At 41.2% G+C, this 13,559-nt stretch overlaps 1 protein-coding gene across 4 annotated transcripts in view; it reads left to right on the forward strand.

The window, feature by feature from the left end:
* The window catches only part of AKAP9 (A-kinase anchoring protein 9), a 3,155,794-nt gene that overhangs the window by 2,191,415 nt on the left and 950,820 nt on the right, over window positions 1–13,559 (forward strand). The gene's annotated exons all lie outside the window — the stretch shown is intronic.

Genomic DNA, 13,559 nt, shown 5'->3' on the forward strand with positions numbered 1-13,559 from the left:
TCTAGAACAAAAGAGTTTATTGTTCCTCTCTACCCATCAATCATTAGACCCATCATAGAATACAATGCCCCATTTGGGATGTACCTTACAAGACACCTTCAGCAGCTGGAAAGACCACAAAAGTACCTCACTAAGAGGATTACTGGCCTCAAACAGATGCCCTATGCAGCCCGACTCAAGAAACTCCAGCTGTACTCAGTTGCATACCGCTTACTCAGAGGTGATCCTTGCCTGATATACAAGGCCATGTCCAACTCAGAATTGATGGACATGCTCCACTTAAAAAAAAAACAAATCCCGGAGAGCTGCACACTCTAGAGATATAAACCTCACCACAATGATAAATAGGATATGCTGGAGGAATAGATTCCTGTCCCAGAGACTCCCCATGCTTTGGAACAGGATTCCAGTGTACATCAGACAGAGCCCCTCACTAACACTCTTCAAGAGAAACCTTGACAGGTGGATGGGAAACAGAAAATTTACCACGGGGATCACTGCAGTGGCTCTGCTGGACAGTGGCGCAGGGAACTAATGGCTCTGCTGAACAGAGGCACAGCGAACTAATCTAAGGGGTTGGCGAAAGCCAACACATTTTGGCTAGGCTTATAAATGCCCTTGGGCAGATAGCCTACTACTTACCTATGAGAGACTTAGGGACACAGGTGGATAGTGGTCTCACCTTCGATAACCATATTGCCACAACAGTCAAGAATCCTTCTATGTGGCACACCTCATTGCTAAGGACTTTTCATCCAGAAAAAAGGAGGTCATTGTCTCACTGTACTCATCCCTTATTAGACCCATTATAGAGTACAACGCCCCGTTTGGTATGAACCTCACAAGACATCTGCAACAGCTGGAAAGGCCACAGAAATGCCTCACTAAAAGAATCGCAGGCCTAAAGAAGATGCCCTATGCTGACTGCCTAAAAAACCTCCAGCTATAGTTTGTGGCATATCGTCTACTCAGATGTGATCTCTGCTTAACATATAAGGCCATGTCAAACCCAGAGCTGTTGGACATGCTCCACTTAAAGAAATCCCAATCCCTCAGAGCCACATGCTCCAGGGATCTAAACCTTGTCATCACAATGAACAAAACATAGGTTCATAGGTTCGTACTAGGCTATCTGCCCTAGGGCATTTATAAGCCTAGCCATAGTGTGTGTGGCTTTCACCACCCCTTAGGATGAGTACTACGCCCTTTTAGGGTTTAGTTTACTTTGCCTCTGTCTAGTAGTGACACAGAGATGACCCCCGGGGTAAACCTACGATCTCCCATCCACTCGTCAAGATTTCTCTTGAATAGAGTTAGTGAGGGGCTCTGCCTAAAATGGATTGGGATTCTGTTCCAGAGTGTAGGGAGCCTCTGGGTTATGAATCTGTCCCTCCAGCACGCCCTATTTATTTCTGTGTTGAGGTTTAAGTCTCTTGCTCTCGTGGCTGGAGGGATGCTGGAGGGATAGGTTCCTGACTTAGAGACTTCCCATACACTGGAATAGACTGCCAATACATGTCAAGCAGAGTGCCTCCTTGGCCGTCTTCAAAAGGAACCTTGACAATTGGATGGGAGATAAGAAATTCACCTCGGGGATCACATCAGTCGCCCTGCTAGACAGGGGGTTCAGGGAAGTAAATATTGTGGGAAGAAATGACCAGGGAATTGTTATGTCTAGGCTTGTATAGGCCCTAGGGCCAATAGCCTAGTACCAACTTATGAACCTATGACTGATGTCCTTCTATTCATATGCTGCAGTATTTATAACAAGAGGGAGTCTGCTTCCGACGGACTCGTACGTCTGGCCAGTATACCAAAGTGTAAGTGCTACTGTAAGGTATGTGAGAAGCTGCACATCAGTTCACATACATCGGACATAAAGAGACATTGTGTATAAAGCACGTACCTACCTCAGAACATTTCTGCCGCCTGTCTAATTGCCAGCTCCGGTTATCATTTTCCAGAGAAGTCATGTTTGTACTTCAGATAAGTACCCCGTTGGGGCTTTTTCTTTATTACTTTTGACTACTGTGTGTGTGTGTTTTTTTTTTTTTTTTGTAGTGAATACATGTTAGCTAGGAAGGGCAAGTGTCAGTCTGGAAGGCAGATTTCCACATAAAGACTCCCACGAGCTTTGCCTGTTTCGCTAGGCCCAGATCACGATCACACGTCCTGCACCATCTGTAAGGCCTTTGTTCCTAAAACCCTCCATAGCCATCTAGCCTCCCTTAGGTTATACTTGTAAAATCAAAACCTTAAGCGCTTAGCTCGAGATATGGAACCAACGTCAGGGCCTTCAGGTGAACCATTACTCAAGAAAGCCAAGAAGCCTTGGCCTGACCCAACTGCTGCTCCCTCTATTTTGAGTGTTCTTCCAGAGGTCGATGAAGGCCCAGAGGCTGCTTTGGAATCTACAGAGCCTCCTTCGTTAGGCACCACCATGGAAGCAGTCAAGGAACCTGCAGGCACATCCCAGAGGGATTAGCAGGTGTCGAATTCGGGCACCGGGGGAACCACGGCTGTTTATTTCTGAAGGCCCGCACAGCATCACTCAGATTGTTGTACACGAGGATGTTCCCACAGATGTTGTGGTCTGCTGCCCAATGTCAGGCCCTTCAACATTTCACTGCCTGGCTGCTGAAGTTACAAAGAAGAAGAAACTTGAAACTAACAATGTTTCTCTGGTTCCTCGGGGCCAGTCCCTGAGTCCAGTTCCTGACTGACAGGCCTTTACTGCCCAGGGCATCTTTAATGCTTTCATGGGTCTCCGCCAAACCTCAGCCCCCTCTTTTTCTTCACCGGTCTTCCCTTCTTCAACCTGCTTGAAAAGACCTTCAGAGGACATCTCTTCTGAGGAGAAGGGATTCATCAGGGGATGAGTCTCTGGCTTACTCTACTCAAATTGCCTCTCCTCTAGGATATGCCTCCCCAGAGGAGGAATCTAATGGTACAGATTCCCCTGGGAAGGATATTTCCTTTGGGGAGACCATCTTGAAGATGAAGGACTTCTTTAAGTGGGATTGCTCCCAGGTCTCTGAAATACAGAAGAGGTACTATGACCTCCTTCAGATGGAATCCCCTAATCCATCAGCCATCCCTCCTGTCCTGCTGACCTTCTTGGATGCCTTCACTGCAGCCTCCCAAGTGCCCAGATTCCCAGTCCCCAGCTCCCAAATACCCAGACAGATTTTACAAGGTGCCTCAGTGTGCCATCTTCCTTTTTAAGGCACCCTCTGCTGATCCAGCTACTATTTCAGTGGCAGCAGATAAAGCTTCTAAGCTTTTCCCTTCCACCTCTCTGCTCTCCTGTGATAAGGAGAGTAAGGTCATGGAGAGACTGGGGAAAAAAGTGTATATGTCTGCAACCTTGGCATTCAGGGCTATGAACTATCAGACACACATGGCCATATATTCCCTGGCTCTTCTAGCAGATGCAGTGAAACTCCTGTCAGACCTGAATTCACCTGACAAAGCCAAACTCTCAGCCATTCTTAATTCCCCCTCCCAGGTGACCAGGCAGTCAATCAAATGCAGCTATGATGCTGTGGAGACCTCAGCTAGGGTTGCAGTTATGGGGTCTGTCCTGAGAAAAGATACTCATGGCTTAGACTACAACCATTGCCTGATGATATCAAAGCTAAGCTCATGGATGCCCCTCTGGACAGCAAGGCCTTATTTGGCACTGCAGCTGCAGAGCTATTTAAAACTCTTCAGGAGAAGGGGAAGGAACTCCAGGATTTAAAACATTTTTTTCTCTCCTGTTCACCACTTCCTGAGAAGCTACCCAGCCAGAACCACCTTTGTTAGGAAGGCAACTAAATCTCTCCCATCCAAAGTTAAGGGGGATGCTAGAAGACAGGTTCCTTCCAAGTCTGCTTCTTTCACTCCTTCTGAGAAACAGCCAGTCCACAGATCCATCTACCCCTCTTTTTCTTTGCTTCTCCCTTTCACTCCCGGCTTGGAAACAGATAATCCAGGACTCTTGGGTCCTTTCTGTCATCACTCAAAGCTATTTTATGGTATGGGAGTGCCATTCTTCCTTCAGTGGCATCCCACAGCCTCCACAAGACCAGTTGGAATTCTTCCCACTAGTCCTCTCCTCTGTTCTTTCTCAGGGTACTTTCCAGGAGGTACACCTCTCAAAGGGGAAAAGTGTTTTACTCCCAAGATGTTTCTGGTTCCAGGAAAGAATGGCCCTTGGAGGCCCATTTTGGACCTCTGCCATTTAAACACCTTTCTAAAAGTGCCCACTTTTCGCATGTTGACCCTACCTACTCTTCTACCTCTTATCCTTCCCCAGTCCTTCATGGTGTCATTGGACATAAAAGATGCTTATCTTCACATTCCCATTCACCATCAGTTCAGGTGATTTCTTCACTTTTCTGTCGTTTCCTTTCATTTTCAGTTCTGTGCTTTACCCGTTGGTCTATCTATGGCACTGAGGGTATTCAGAAAATGTTTAATCCCTGTCATAGCCTACTGCAGGCTGCAGGTCATACAGATTTTCCCATATTTAGATGACCTGCCTCTCCAGGCCCCATCTGCAGAAACCATTCTGGACAATCTTTCCTGCACAGTGTCCCTTCTGAAAGGGCTGGGATTTACCACCAACCTTCAAAAGTCATCCCTGATCCCTTCCCAAGATCTTGTCTTCCTGGGGTGCAGGATTCTAACAAGAAGAATGGTAGCTTGTTTACCCCCAGAAAAGATGCTGTCCCTTACCTCCTGTTTACAGGGCCTACTTCTTCTTCAATCTCTGACTGCCAGGGAGTTCCTACTCTCCTTTTGCCAGACTGCATATGAGGAAATTTCAGTGGTTCCTGAGAACAGCTTGGAAACAACACACACACACCCTCTGGAATTTGTTGTTCTCTTCCTTCCCTTGCTGAAGGAGTTAGAGTGGTGAATTCTCCAGGTCTCAAGAAACTCAGGTCTACCCTTTAAACCTCTTCTACCCACCTAGGATCTGTACACGGATGTTTCTGACACAGGCTGGGGTGCAACTCTGGAACACTGGAAGGACAGAGATGTGTGGTCTCCAGCTAGACAAAGGAGCATATCAACATAAAAGAAATGAGAGCTTTGATCTTTGCCCTCAAAGTTTTGAAATCCAGGCTTTTACTGGGGGCTCTAAGGTGGTTCACATGCATTACCACAGTCCTCTGGTACATCAACAAGCAGGGTGGAACAAAGTCCTATATCCACTGCAGACTGGCATTACATGCCTGGGAGTTAGCCCAGAAGAGTCAAGTTTCCCTTTAGGCTATTTACATTCCCTCAGCTCAGAATGTGATGGCCAACAGTCTAAGCAGGTCCATGACTCAATCCCATGAGTGGATGTTAAACAGGGATGTGTTTCTTGATGTTGTCCATCATTGGAGTATTCCTCAGGTAGATCTTTTTGACTCCCGCATGAACAGACAGCTTCCCAACTATTGTGCCAGGATACCACATCCTGGAGCGTGGAAGGTGGATGCACTCTTCTTTCCATGGAAGGAGATGTTCCTTTATGCACCCCCTCTTTGCACTTATCCAGAAGGTCCTGCTGAAAATTCAGCAGAAACAGCCAAAAATCTTGCTGGGGACCCCCTTTTGGCCAAGATAGCATTGGTTCCCCCTTCTCCTGCATTTAGCCAAGGGCAGTCACCACAAGTTACCCCACAGGATGGTCGTATTCACACAGGACAAGGGAACTCTAGTGCATCCACAGATGTCGACCCTCAATGTGACACTGTTGATGATAGGGCTTTAATCTCCTTCAGACACCTTTATTTTGAGGACATGATACAAGTTCTGGATGAGGCCAGAAAACCCACTACTAGGAAATCCTGTTTCCAAATGGAAGAGGTTTTCCATCTGGTGTCTCAAAAAAGAAAAAAAGTCTCTCAGTCCATGTGCCCTCAGTCATAATTAAGACTCCCAAGATGCTAAAGTCCTACACCAAAGGAAGTTTCTCCCCATCACTAGGAAAGACCAGTCCATTCTTTTATGGCGCAAGCTGTGATCTTGGGTTCAAAAGTGCTTATAGAGACCACCATTGTCTTACACACATTGTGAAATGTCCTGTTCATGTTACGTGGTAGCATGCATTAATGTGGCAGCTGTCTTCTGCTTGAACCAAAACTTTGTATGTAGACAGCAGTAATCATGCTCCATATCTTCTTATAGCTGTAGGTACCTTCTAGATACATGTCAAAAGGTATATGGTTCTGAGTTTGCAAACTCACATGTCCAGACAGCATACCGATAACATTAGGCATCTTGGCTTCCTGTTGTACGTTGGTGTGATTGCTGCATGGATCTAAAAATTATTCCTCTGTGTTTGAATATTATATGCTGTTTGGCTAGAGTTGTCAGTGGGCGAGCATGTTAATACTTACAAACTGGATGAAACACTTCAGTTAGCTTTCTTGTTATCCATTTGTCTCTGTGTGGATAAAAATGTCTATTACAGGGATTGTTTTTACATGGCAGAGTGTAGTATGTATCATCTTTACATTCATAGTCTCTTTATTTTGTAGCTGCTGGTAAGTTTGCACTTGAAATACTTGAACAGAAGAAGCCAAATAAAAATATCCATTCATTCTCTGATATAGCCAATGCAGTTAGTGTAGGACAAAGCCCTGACTACCACCCAGGCAGCTGGGTGTGTTAGATCTGGCATCAAGGAGTAAAGGAGTGACACAGTTTGGTTAGCTAACCTCTCCTGTGAAGGACAGTGTGGGAGTTTAAACCTGGAGTGCACATTTATGTGGCTGAATTCCTGGTGGAGTTAGATACCCCATGGGAGTGCTGGCTTTGGGGGGGGGGCAGAGCTGTTCTGTGGGGTTACATCATTTGTGGAAACTACTGGCATACCCTTACTGATGCCTATTGTACGTTAAATCTGTTGCATGCTACTGGGCTTGCTCACTAGAGTTAGGGTTGCAAAAATGTGAACAACCCATGATGACCATCTAAGTGACACCCCTGTTGGTAACCTATCACTAGTGGGCATAGGGATCTAAACAATCAGTTGGCTTAGAGAAGGTGTGATTGTCATTGTAGGCTGGCAGTAGGGGACAAAAACAACAAAAGAAGAAATTAATTCATGCTCTGGTATCCCTCTTAAGTCAGTTCAAGGACGTGGGTGAGCTGGAACCTATCCCAGCACATATTGGGTGCAAGGCTGTGGAGTAATCCTGAACAGAGTGCCACCTGATCATTGGATGTATATGCACACTTACTCAAACCCAACACGCATATCTTTGAGCAGTTTGGAGGGTCACTGGTTCACCTCTTTGAGATGTGAAAGGAAACCAGAATACCTGATTATAATGTACATGACCAAGGGAGAGATGCAGACTTTTATTTATTAATTTTTATTTATTTTATTTAACATTTGTTCACTGGGAAAGTCCAACTAGGACAGAGCCTGTTTACAGTGGAGGCACAGGGAGAAATGCTCCAGATGTATGTCATTGGAATGTGGGAGGAAACCCACGCAAATGCAGGGAGGGCATGCAGACTCCACAGAGAAAGCATCCCAGCAGAGAATCAAACCGGAGAACCTCTTGCTGTGAGGTAACAACATTAATCTCTGCACCACTGTGCTGCCCTTCCCACAGAAGGCACCCCTACCAAGAACCAAATTGGAGAATTGAACTCTTGACTTAAACAAGTTGGCATATTTGTGGAAAATTAAAAATTATGAGTGATTGTAGAGGGGGTGTCCCATTTAAAGTTTGATTTTTATCTGCAAGAGAACAGCCAAGATATCTCAGTGAACCGTAATAAGGGTGGTGTCCTCCGCTTACAAATCTACAGCCTGACTCCTTCCCACCAAGCAAACATTAAGAATTGAAACTGACTTTATGTAATTGCTCATTCTTTTTCAAGAAGCTATTTGCACGAAATGTAAATGGCACTAAAAGCAAGTTGACAGCTAAGTCTTTTAGTTCTTTCTTCTGAAATATGCCAGCTTGCTGGGTCCTTCTTTTTATTTCAGTCTCTGCTACTTTTTATAATTCTACATTTGTAAGGCACCAGCAAAACAAGCATTTCTGTCATTATCAATGTATACATAAAGTTTCACACAATGTATTTTCATAATGATTTTTTATGTTTTTATTTCTTGTGGCGGTTATGAAAAAAAGCCTGTGACTTGGAATATCTTTATTTGAATATTAGATTGTTTTGACCATATAAAAAAGTAGCTATTCCAAAGTTTCACAGTTCCTTATTTATGTTGGTTATCAGATTGCTCTACTGCTTTGGACCAGGGTTAATTTCCAAAAGAGGCTGGGGAGAAAAGCTCCAAAGCACACTATTGTATAAGCCTATATAAAGAGCTAAGGACTCGCATGCAAAGTGTATACACCACAGTACAGCTCAGTGTAGAGTAAAAGTTATTAGGTCACTGGTTAGAAGTCTGATTGTAACTGTCACTGTGTGTTTGCATGATGCACACATTAATAATGAAAAACATATCCTCTTTTGCTGACAGCTTGGAAAATAAAAATTGCCGGTGGGTTTTATTTAAAAATATACCACAAAGTATGATTCTTCAAGAAATTGCAGTGTAATAAATATTGTCCTATAAAGTGACTGTGATATATATGCCTGTGATTCTGTTTTCAAACAGTACATGTAAATTGACAGGTGGAAATTATTGGACTAAGCTTCCTTTTGGCAAATCTCATAGATATTCCCACTTTCTCTCTTCTACAAAATGTACTCTTTTGTATCAAAATAATTCAGATTACTGGATAATCTAGTTATCCCTGCTGGTTTTGTGGAACAGGAAGAGGATGTAAGACAATTTCAAGCCTAAGGCTGTTGAGAGCCCATCCTTTGTTTCAGTGTTTTCATAGATGTATTATGTTGTATTAAGTTAAATTAGGATATCAAGCAACTGCCACTCACACTTTCACAGATGTCGTTACGGTGTTACCTTTGTCTAATACAATATCCTGCTGTCCCACAAGTAGAACTACAGACCCACTTTTCTGATTTGCTGTGTATGAACACTAAGAATCGTGAAAGCCCTCTGGGTATTTAAAAAATGAAGAACAGCCTGGCTCGGAGCCCACCCTAGTTCTACTTTGTTTTCAAGTGGAATAACATACTGAGATGGAAACATTAACCCACAAGTTAAAAACACTGTGCATCACTGCAGTGCTGAAAGAACACTGCTTTACAGTTTTGCTTTTGTGTTCATTCTCTGTTGTCTATTCTTACCCACTCTACTGTCTTGTATCAAGATATGTATAGGCATATAACTGCTTGTTTGGGGGACATTGCATTCTGTATTATGAGATGTTTTTTGTGTGTGTGTGTGTGTGTGTGTGTACACGCAAGAGAGGTACTTGACCAGCAGTTGGTTCAGTCCTGTCACTACATCCACCGTCCTTCTTGGCAGCCCTTTCCATCTTATTTTCTAGATGAAGTAGCACAGGGTTATCTTCCCTGATTTTTTTTCCTTTTCCTCATCATGTTAGTTTCCTTAGTGCTAACAGATGAAATATATTACCACATTTTTATTTATTTAATTTATTGTACTACTTATGAACTGATCCATGACACATTTCAGTAGTACCCCGGGCCCAGAGGCGTTTGCATGGCATCTAAATAATCTTTAGTAACAAGAAGGTGCAACCACTTCACTAAAAAAGTAAAACCACATTACAGGAACAAGGAATAAATTACAGCTTTTAGCATATAAATCCTTTAATCGCCGCTTTCGTCAAAGACTTCATCAGAAATAAAACAAACTAAGACATTTCTACTTATGTATCACAGTCAATTAAACAATTTGCCTCATTAATTATCATATAACATTCACTTGAACTCATTTGTAAATACATGTGTTGAATCACATATATACTTAAAAAGTAAATACATTGTTACAAAAACACATACAATTTAAAAGAAATGTGTTTGTAAAAAAGGGGGAGTGTAACAAAATGTCCATTAAAAGGTTACTACTCCAAGCCTCCCTTCTTTTTAACATATATTCTACATTACTTTAAAAAACATTTAATATTTATTGCATCATTTAACCCAGGTTTCTGGTCTGCCCTTAAGCGGATTTGCCTTCTAGTTTCTCTCTGTTCTAAAAGAATTTTAAAATCACCCCCTCTCAAATCTGTTTTGCCTTTTAATAAAACTGTAAATAAAAACTTTCTGAAGCCACAACAGTCTTGACTATGCTTATATAAAGCATTTCTGTTGTCACACTTTTTTATACTATATACATGTTCCCTAATTCTGGTGTTAAGGTGTCTGGTGGTCATGCCAACATAAAAATATTGGCATTAGTTGCATATAGCCACATAAACTACTCCTTGTGTCTTACAATTAAATACACCTGGCACACGAATGGTGTAGGGGAGATGTGGAAATTCTACATATGGTCCTTCTGAAATATATCTTCACATGTTGCAATCCTGACATTTGTACATACCATTCGGTTCACTACTAAAAGGAATTACCAAGGATCTAGTGTCTCTACCTTTTTCAAACAAGGCCTTTTGTAATCTTTTCTATATACAAACCTAGATTTGTCTCGCTTTTGTTAGTTCTTGATTCCCTTGGACAATTTTCCAATTTTTCTCTATGATATTACGAATATTAATGTTGTCTGCTGTCATTTGCATATCAAAACTTAATTGTGCTAGTCCAAGATCTTTGTTGTTGGTCATTTGGAACTCATAACTCCTTGTCTTAACTAAAATAGGTGGATAAAAATGATCCCTCTTCTCCCATACTTTCTTAGCTTCATCTCCTTTCATCATACCCTCTATGAAGGAACAGATTTATTATGAATTCAAATTCTCTTTCCAGTATTTATCAAAATAATCTTTACAATATAACATTTTCTCCAGACCTAAGAAAATTTAATTCATATAAACCACACACAGATAACAGTTTTTGTTTGTTTATTGTTTTTGTTGACCAGGTTAGTCTGGCTGGACTGAAAACCCTTTTCAGCAGAAACTTGGGAAGAAAACCTAAAATGATACAGAATAAAAATAAATTGCAAGTAAAGACTCCATTCATACATAAACAAAAAAGCAGTACAGGTTTATAAATACCTTAAAGAAGAAAGGTCCAAAGATTGAGACTTGGGGGATAACTACAAGAATAATTAGAAATGGGGAGAGGTTATGTTCCCCTTTCATGGCCTTGTTGTCTGAAAGGTAGCTATGAAACCAATAAAGTGAAGACTTAGCGTGGTCAAAGGTGGTTAGTAATTTTGGGTGGGAGACTGTGTTGAATGCTTTAGATAGTTTGAAGAATATTGAATATACTAAAAGGCCAGCATTCCTGTGGGAGTTTACTGTATTAGTGAAATCCGTTAGGTAGTTGTGATACTGTACCATGGACAAAAGCTATGTTGACTTTGAGGGAGGAGATTGTTGTTTGCTAGGCAGCTGTGATGTCGTATATTAATGCATTTTGTGGGATTTTTTTGATAGGAGGATAGAATTGCAGTAGATCTGTAATTTGAGAGTTCTGTGAAGGTTAACCAAGATGGAGATGGATCAGTTTGAGATATTCATGGAAAATTGTCTGCTGATGGGCTTATTATTTTTAGCTTTTGGAGATGTCTTTTAATAGTTGTGGCAGAGATGGGTTGCAAGGCAAAAGGTACCCTGCTATTGTTAAACCTTGTAGGGGTAGCTGGGGAAGTGGGGAGTTAATCTTTGATTAGTCAGAGAACTATTTGGGCAAATGGTTATTGAATTCAGGAACTGTACTGTTGGATGAATTTTTATAGATGGTGTGGATGTTTGACTAGGATGGAATAAATTTTTAGGGATGACTAAAATAGCTTTAGATTATGTTGGTCTTTTTCTTGATGTTTAGTATAACAGGAATTTTTGTCTGCTCTGATTTGATATTTGGCCTTGTTTCTGAGATTATGGAAGTTGTACCAATTACTTTGGGTCTTGTTTTGAGACCATTGTTTCCAAGCTTTGCCTCTGATGTGCATGAGATGTTTTGTTTGTTTGGTTAGCCTTGGAGCTGGGTTAATTTTTATCTATTTTGTTATGGGGGGGTTGTCTATAATGTTTAGGAAGAATATATTGAATTTGGATATGCTTTATCGAGTAGTAATGTTTTTAAAATATTCTAATTACATAGTTGAAGTTGGGAAATGAAAGACTGTTCTTGAAATTTGGAAAGGTTGCGGACTTGTTTATATTGTGGATGTGTAAGGATTTGGGTTAGTTCTCTTATATGTGGTTAAATGGCCATTAATGGTATCTGATATATTGTCCCTTGAAGTTATATTGAATGGGGATGTTGTTAAGAACTAGTTTAGTGTAAATTCTCTCTTTTACTAGTTTGATTTATCCTGGTTGGTGTGGTAATAAGTTGGGTAAAATTATGTACATCTATTGATTGTTTTGGAGAGTCTGAGTTAATCATTTGCCAGTCTATGTTGAGATGTGTGGATATGATAGCTTCCTGGCTTATATTATTTGATATCCAATACAGGATATCTTCTTTGATGTTAATATTGTTACTTGGAGGTATGTATATGGCTACTGTGAAAGCTGGCCTTTTGTTATTCAGCTTTAAGTGGGTCATAGCATTTCTGCGTTGTTAAATTGTGGAGCAGGTTGGGGATAGGGACCCGTAATTAATTTGTTTTCATAGAGGATGACTACCTCACTGCCTTTTTTTTGTTCAGTCTGTCCTTTCTTAGGATGTTACAACCTGGGGGCATTATTTCCTTATCTTATGTTTCAGGTTTATATTGCAAATGCTTCTGAGATTCATATTTGAGTATTAGACCTGTCCTTGCTTTGCGATGAGGGACTCTATGTGATTTTTGTAGCGGGAGTGAAATTTCTGGCTATTTTGTTGTACCAGAGTTGGGGTGGATCCCACCACTTTGTATAAGTTGTGTTATAGAGTGATAGTTTTGGGAGTGCCATTTGTGTCTGAGTTTGTTTTGGAACAGTTATGGTAGTGAGGGTTGGTCTGTAGATGCATTTGTTTGTAAAGGTAAAAGTCTTTGACAGAACAGAAGTTTGGACAGAGTTAATGGAGGTAGCCTGTTATATGTTTGTGCATGTTATGATGGCTTGTGGGTTTGGAATGGTCAGGGCTGAGATATGGCATGGTAGGAGCTTAAGCTACTGAGTAGAAATAGAGGCATTAGTATTAGTACTTGTGTGATAAGCATGATTGAAGGAAGAGTTTGGTATTTGGTAAGAAAATACGGGTGCTGTGCAGAAAGTAGAGTGGTCTATGATCTGTGGTTCAGTAGTTACAAGAATGTTAAGGATGAGTGAATAGATTTAGTGAATTGATCCTGGGGTGATTTAGTAGCATTGAAACATGATAGAGAGAAACAGGTAGAGTACATGCTTCTCAGCTTCTTAGTACAAAAATTCTAGATAAAGCAAAAAGTAATGAGGGAACAAAGACCCCAAAATATAGACAATTTTTAAATGTTGCTCTTATAAACTTAAAAAAAGTTGATAGAATAACAGGTTTTGCATTAACATACATTTTCTGAAGGATATAAAGTCTGAATATTAAATGTCTGTCATTATTTATTG

The sequence above is a fragment of the Protopterus annectens genome, chromosome 3.part1 (assembly GCF_019279795.1).
Source record: "Protopterus annectens isolate FY-2018-M chromosome 3.part1, PAN1.0, whole genome shotgun sequence".
Lineage (NCBI taxonomy): Eukaryota > Metazoa > Chordata > Ceratodontiformes > Protopteridae > Protopterus > Protopterus annectens.